The following is a 7500-nucleotide window of genomic DNA, read 5'->3' on the forward strand; positions in this document are numbered from 1 at the left end:
TTTCGGGAGGGAGGGAGGGACACATTAAATTAAGCAAAAGTGATAGTAAAGACATTTATAATGTTACAAAAAAAAAAACTGTTCTTTGAACTTTCTATTCATGAAAGAATCCTGTAAAAATATCTAGTTTCCATAAAACTATTAGGCACCACAACTGTTTTTAACACTGATAATAAAAGGAAATGTTTCCTGATCACCAAATCAGTATATTAGGGTGATTTCTGAAGGATCATGTGACACTGAAGTATGGAAGCCCGTTTCTACCAAAAGAAAAAAAAAAGGTAATTACGATGTTTTATCTAACAATTTGGATGGGCTTTCTAGTAATTCAAGTTTACATTTCACAACTCCTAGTTTATATGTCACAATTCAGTTTATTTTTATTTATCTATTTTTTATTTCTTTATTTCTCTGAATTCTCATAATTGCAAGAAAAATAATTGTGAGAAAAAAAAGTCAGAATCACCATTTATTTATTTATTTATTTCCCTGTTATAAAAACAAGCTTCCATAAGGATAGAGTAATGGCTGCTGAAAATAAATTTTTGTCAACATAGTATATAAAGTTAAATAAAAAAATAGTAATATACTTCTTTAAAAAAATATAAATAAAATATATATAAATAAAACTTACTGACCCCACACTTACCTGGTTCCATCGTGATTAATTAATATGTATTATATAAAAGAGGAGGTGAATCCTTGAATAAAAGCAAAGCAGACCTATTTGTATATGTAACATCGCATTCCTTTAACCAGCTTCTACAGCAATCCATAAACAAAGCAGCTAAGAATTAACATTCTGTAGCAGCCATCAATGATATACCAGTCGAAACTGCTATGACAGAAAAAGCTTTAACTATACCCCATTCAAATTCTATGTTGACTTTCTCAGCTCACTACAGAGATCATCCGACAGATAAAATAATCACTCTGCTGGGAAAGCGTAGTGAGCTTGTTGCTGTCTCTGAATGAATAGTGTGCCATGAAGTTCCTGTCTCATATTGATTAGCAGGTGAATGACTGAGCCAGTACAAACCTATTATTTCTATTATTTGTATGTCAGTTCTCTTTCCATCACAATCCGCTGAGGTTTTATGAGCTTTGGGAGTGTGTGCGAATGAGACAGCGAAACAAATGGAGAGACTAGTTGTTTTTTTAACATTATACTGTTTAATAAAAGCCAGCAAATAAACAATTACAAATCAACTTAAATAATGGATATTAAGAGCAGTGCAATACAAGACGATACTGAACCTTTGAAATATTATTTCATTAAAAAAAAACTATTTATGATTTTATGGTTATGCAAATGATAACAATAACTCAGTTTTCTCTCTCAACTGGTGTTCTATAATGGTAGGCTACCTGCTGCATTCAAATGTTAGTTTATAATACCAGTTTTTGGTAAACAACGACAGCAGGTTACAATATGTAAAGAGAAATATACACCGGTTATGTTTCTTTATTACAAATAAATTGCCTTATAAAGAATATTCCTAAAAAGAATGTCACTGTTACACTTTTGTCACAGATTATATATTTGCACCCTAAAAAAATAAATATACACATTTTGAACACAGTGTAAGTAGCAAAAGATCAATATGAGCTGCTATGAGAACTAGCATAAGACTGATTCTTGAGACATGGGACAAAACACAGAAAAAAATGGACATAAATAAATAAATAAATCAGATGATCTTCAAATAAATGTACCATTTCGTTTATTGTGCTTATATATATTTTTTTCATAACCTTGATATGTTAGCTTGGTCATACAAATTGCGAAGAAACAATATATAACATCCAAACTGAATTACAGGCAAGCAAATCCACAGCCAGTTTTGTCTCTGTACTCAAGAATCAGCGATAAATGATGGAAAATATATTTTAAAGTCGGCATAAAAGCCTACAGCAACATTTAGTCTATTTGGAGTTTGTTCTTTGATTCGAGTCCACTTTGAAGAGGTAAGAAGCAATTAATTGCACATTACAGTACAAAGCACTGATTAAAAATCGACTCTTTTAATGAACATTCACACACACACACACACACATTTCCATACATGCATACACCAAAAAAACAAAACAAAAAAACACATAATCTGACAGAAGTATAGACAGAGATAAGAAGAAAGGGAGTGAGCACAGGTGGACCTCTACGTACAGACTCTATTTTGCTGGGAAGTTGAGGAGAGATCACAGCAGAGTTGAAACAGAGATCTCTGAAAGAATAACAGAAAAAGGTCAAAGGTCACAAAGCATGTCAACATTAAGGACACAATTCTGATAATAGATATTCTATAGAAAAGGTCTGCATACTTGAATGCAAAAAAAATTAAAATAAAATAACAGTGCTTTAATGCATTACACAATTAATTTGAAAAAATATATATTTTATGCTCACCAAGGCTGCATTTATTGATAAAAAATAAAATAAAATAACATCACTTTAATGCATTACACAATTCATTTGAAAAAATATTTTATGCTCACCAAGGCTGCATTTATTGATAAAAAAGTACAGTAAAACAGTAATATTGCAAAATATTATTACAATTTAAAATATCTATTTTACATTTTAATCTATTTTTTAATGTAATTTATTCCAGTGATGGAAAAGCTGAATTTTTAGCAGCCATTACTCAAGTAAAACAAGTAAGTTACATTTAATATTATTATAATGATGATGATGATGATGATGATTATTATTATTATGTTGTTGTGCTACTTAATATTTTTGTGGAAACCATAAAGCATTTTAGGATTCATTGATGAGTAGAAGGAAATGACATGAGAGGGGAGCTAGAGAGCCTCCAAAACAACTCGCAAGCTTATGAGACAGAGTTGAAGTGATGAGGAATCTCCTCAACATAAGCACATAAACTGGCAAACCAGAGCTATAGCTCAAGACGAGGGTGCAATAGGGCCAAGGCTCCCGAGGTAAAAGGGCCGTCTGTCGCTATGCACTGCAAATCTGTCCTAAGTCATAAGGTCATCGCGTGCAATGAGCAAAAGACTGAATTTTAGGTAATTTGATCTAAAATTGAATACATTAAATGTTGCATATGTACTGTATGTACTTAAGTAATCTTTAAATATAAAAAAAATGAACGTTTGATCATTTTCTCAACAATGGATCCTCTGCAGTAAATGGGTGCCATCAAAATGAGAGACCAAACAGCTGATAAAAACATCAAAATAATCCACAAGTAAACCACATGACTCCAGTGCATCAATTAATGTCAGCAAAAAGCTGCATAATTATTAAGAAAACAAACCCATCATTAAGGCATTTTAACTTTAATCAATCGCTTCTGGCCAAAATACGAGTCCATAATCCATAATTGAGTTCCACCAGTAAAAAGGTTTTTCCCCTGTTGCCCTCTCACTACAAAATCCACCAACTTATTTGTTTAGAACTGTTTTAGACTTGTCTTCCCTTGTAAATGGTGCTTGATCTGTGCATATTTCTCTCCTTATTCAGGCAAGATGAATTTTTCACTCGAGAATGTAATATTGTGTATAGAGCACTTGGAATTTACTGTAGCTGGAAGCAAAGGTTTGAAGTAAAAAAAAAACAAAAAAACATCTTGATACAAACATGCAGTTTCTCACTTCACAAGATGAACTGGAGTGGTGTGGATTACTCGTGGATTATTGTGATGTTCTGATCAGCTGTTTGGACTCTCCTTCTGACGGCACCCATTCACTGCAGTGGATCTGTCTGTCTGTCTGTCTGTCTGTCTGTCTTATTTATCTAAAAATTTGTTCAAACTAATTTTGGATCAGAGAGTGGATCAGGGAGTGAAGGAGTGAATGTTTAGTTTCCAAAAAGCATCCCAAGATGCACCTCATGTATTTTTTTGAGAGAAGACTCAAGTGGCTACTCGCATATATTGTAACTACTAAAAGTTACAATATACACGAGCAGTAGAAAAGGGACATGGGATAAATGGAAAGAAGATGGGGAAGGATACCAGCAAATGTTGCATGCCAATCTCAATCGCTTTATCTCCATAAGCATGACAGTTCAATCAGAACATATGCGCAACTGCAAGTCCACAGCTCTAACATGAATTTAAGCAAGCAGCAGACGAAGAAAGCTGTTGGGAATGTCAAAAGCTTCATATGACCGGTTTAACTCCAGACCAGGATAAAAAGGGTTTTCTGCTCTATTCTTACCAATCCAAGACTTCTAAGATTTAGTAGTTAGATGCTGTTTGAGGCAGATCAATATGGACAGATGGGCCCCTGCACTCCAAAAGCATCCGTCTCACCCCATTTCCAGTCCACATCCAGATGCCTTTTCCCGATAGCTCATATCAATCAAAGCCAAGCACTCTTCACAGCCAAAGTATTGATTGTCAGAGAGTGAATTAAATGGTACCTCCGCACCTCAAACAGATGCAGAGCGAGTGCTCTGTATGAGTTGAAGGCAGAGAGCTGTTTGAAACTTCACAGTCCAGCTGCCCGCATACAAGGTAAAAACATTTTTGGACACCAGAATGGAGTCTACTCACTAAGTGCATAAGCTTTTACACCTCCAACAGTGAATAGACAAGCTATCTGAGAGCCATTCGAACATCTTCCTGTCAACCTGCCCACTTGCCCTGTTGAAAAATATGTTTTCCCCATTCCTAAAAGCACACACAGAGCATGAGTCACACTAGTTGTTGTAGATGGGGCAAGTAAAAGACTGTCAAATCAGAAACAGAAAACAAGATGCTTATTTTTCTTTAAATAATAATTAATGGGATTCTTTAATAATTCAGTGAAAATGTTAAAAACAATACTATATGAATATTATTAGAATTAAAAAGAACTGTTTACTTTTTAAATATATTTAAAAAATATGATTTATTCTTGTGACGGCAAAGCTGAATTTTCAGCCGCCATTACTCTAGTTATTAATATGCTGAAAACAGATTTCTCTGTTTAATATTTTGCAGAAATTATGATATACACTTCAAAAGGTTTGGGTTAAATATGATTAAGTAAATAAATAAATACATTTTAATGCTTACTTGCTTTTATTCAGCAAGGACACAATAAGTTAACCAAAAGTGATAGTAAAGACTTAACGAATAAATGCTGTTCTTTTGAAATTTCTTTTCATCAAGAATTCTAAAAAAAAAAAAATCATGGTTTCAAAAAAATATAAAGCACCAAAATCATTTTCAACACTGATAGCAATAAGAACCATTATTATTATTTGAGCACCAAAAAATAATTGATAATAATTGAGCACCAAATCAATATTCTACAGGATCATGTGACATTATTAAAATGATATCTACATGATCATGTGACACTGCAGACTGGAGTGATTATGCTGAAAATTCAGCATTGTACTATTAGTTGGCAATATTGCTGTTTTTCCATAATTTTTTTATCAATTAAATGCAGCCTTAATGAGCATAAGAGATTTTATTCAAAACATTATAAAATATTAATTATTCCAAACTTTTTTTCTCTTTGCAATGTACATATACTGTATTCTGATTTGTGTTTTTCCTCTAATAATATATTGCATGGTGCATGTTACATTCACATCTAAAAATGTGACAACTTCAGTGTGCATCATTCTAAAGGGAATGACAACTGTATCAAATTCTTTTCTAGTCTTTCCCTGCGGTCCCCGTGGATTCGACGACTCTGCATTGATCTTTTGACTATTATGACACTTTTAAGTCCTCAGTCTTTTTAATGGTGGCGTCTAGCACATTAAGTTGACCAATCAGCTTTAAGTAATCTCAGCTCTTCCTGGAGACGCCAGCTGAAGCTGGGAGGGGGCCGTCTCATTGTGACGCCTCGAGAAGCATATCCAAAAAAAAAAAAAAAAAAAAAAAGTGTGATTTCTGTCATCCTCCGTTTCAGAGAGATGTCCTCTCTATCTCTCTGTTTCCTTCTATAAGCTACTAACATTTAGGTTTGGGACTCTGCAAACTTATAATACCTCCGCCGCACATCTGTTTCTCACATGGGAGCTTCAGCGCCTGTCTCTCACCCGGAGAGTTTGTCGGTAATCCCCACGAGTAAAGTTCAGAGTGAGCTGACAGCACTAAAAAATAGATAAATAAGGATTTTCATTTTTTACCCTGTAATGGAAAATTGCACATAACATTTCTCACTCAGCATTTATCCTTAATAGCGACTGCAAATCCATATCGCCTAATTTCACAAAATCACTTCATTGCAGAGAAAAGAGCATTTTTTGCAGGTAGGAAACAGTTTGTTAAAGCTTTTCTTATACTCCTTTCTTTCTCCTTTTTCCACTCATGACAGAGCAATCGATATAAAACATTTTATATGCACTTTAAATAACAGCTTCTATCAAATTGCTTTTTTTTTTCTTTTTTCTAGAAAATCACTGTCATATTTCACTCAGCTTTGGCTGATTTTAAAGAAACCCATAGAGGCGACAAAAGGTGGAAAGTACAGCAAAAATGAGCCAACGGAGTATCAGCAAACCTCATCACAAGTGAACTCAGAAACTTCTATCAGTCAGTGGAGAAAGTGAGTAATGTCTTGCATTAAGTTTGTTGTTTATACTTGGCCGGAAGCAGTGAAATAACCCTATTAAATCAAGTAGTCGCCCTGCCATTAATCTCAATGCAGCTGACTAGTTCCTCAAAGCTAATGGGGTTTAGAATTTGCATCAGGCAAGTTTACCCACAAAGCTTTGCCTAAGAGGATTTTAGTCCATACAGAAGGCTTATTGTCACACTTGTTCATGGACGTGGATTAAATATGCTAGGACTAGCGCACTGTGCTAACTCCAAACTGCCTTTCGTTTCTGACGGCTGCTTCTGGCTAGCAAGTAGAAAATGACCTTCACTAATGTGCTGGTAGTTTTGGGGCGGTTAAAGATCAGGGGACGGTCGCAACGAAGCCCTTAAGCTGAGAAAACCCTATTATTATCACTAAAGATTTTCTTAACCTAAGGAGTCTGTTGCAACTGGCTGCAGGCTAATCGAGTTGCTGAGTTTTCTATTGCCATTCTGCCCTTGAGAAAAGCATTTAACCCCAAGCTGTTCGGTTGGAAACTATTCCTTCAGCAAGTGTACTATAGATTGCTTTAGATTAAAAAAAGAAGAAAAAAAGGTGCAATTCTAATCAAAACAACATTGACTACTCATCCACTGAAGAAAGAAAAAAAACATAGTAAATACAACAACGATTATTGGAGCTAATTCACAAGAAAATACTATTAAAATACATACAAATACATAAAATAAATTTCATGTTTAATTCAGTATGTTACTTGCGAAATTTACTTGCAATTTCTGAGTGAAAATTGTTTCAAAGTTATTTATTTATTTTAAATATAAGTAACAAAACCTGCAATAATAATAATAATCAAATAATGTAAATCAGCATTGTGATTTCAAATTATTAATTTAAATACAATAATAGCATAATTTACTGGCATGAATGTAGTAAAAGTAGTGTAGTCTGTTATAACACATCTTTCATGCATATTAAACTAATATTAAA

At 33.8% G+C, this 7500-nt stretch overlaps 1 protein-coding gene across 1 annotated transcript in view; it reads right to left on the bottom strand.

Annotated features, from left to right (window-relative positions):
* Positions 1–2043: 2043 nt before the first annotated feature.
* LOC107705253 (t-SNARE domain-containing protein 1) overlaps positions 2044–7500 on the bottom strand; it is a 114696-nt gene continuing 109239 nt past the window's right edge. Inside the window, exon 12 of the mRNA XM_016508463.1 lies at positions 2044–2225. The gene's annotated coding sequence lies outside the window, so the exon portion shown is untranslated. The remainder of the gene's footprint in view (positions 2226–7500) is intronic.

This window comes from Sinocyclocheilus rhinocerous, unplaced genomic scaffold (assembly GCF_001515625.1).
Source record: "Sinocyclocheilus rhinocerous isolate Xijiao unplaced genomic scaffold, SAMN03320098_v1.1 scaffold222, whole genome shotgun sequence".
Taxonomy (NCBI): domain Eukaryota; kingdom Metazoa; phylum Chordata; class Actinopteri; order Cypriniformes; family Cyprinidae; genus Sinocyclocheilus; species Sinocyclocheilus rhinocerous.